Source organism: Sinocyclocheilus rhinocerous, unplaced genomic scaffold (assembly GCF_001515625.1).
Source record: "Sinocyclocheilus rhinocerous isolate Xijiao unplaced genomic scaffold, SAMN03320098_v1.1 scaffold568, whole genome shotgun sequence".
In the NCBI taxonomy this organism is placed as follows: domain Eukaryota; kingdom Metazoa; phylum Chordata; class Actinopteri; order Cypriniformes; family Cyprinidae; genus Sinocyclocheilus; species Sinocyclocheilus rhinocerous.
The window spans coordinates 810,184-810,437 of NW_015652173.1; positions in this window are offsets into that span (position 1 = coordinate 810,184).

Sequence of the window (254 nt, forward strand, 5' to 3'; positions counted from 1 at the left end):
GCCCAGTGTTCCTGTTCATTTTTTGTTCAGATAGATAGGTGTGTGTATATATATATATACATACATACATACACACACACACACATATATAAAAGCTTTTTCTAGCTTTATTTATCAGCATTCTCGGTGTTAGAGAGATGAAAAATGTACATAAAAAAAATCTTAATAAAAAAAAAACTATGTACATCAGCCCAGTGTTCCTGTTCATTTTTTGTTCAGATAGATAGGTGTGTGTATATATATATATATACATA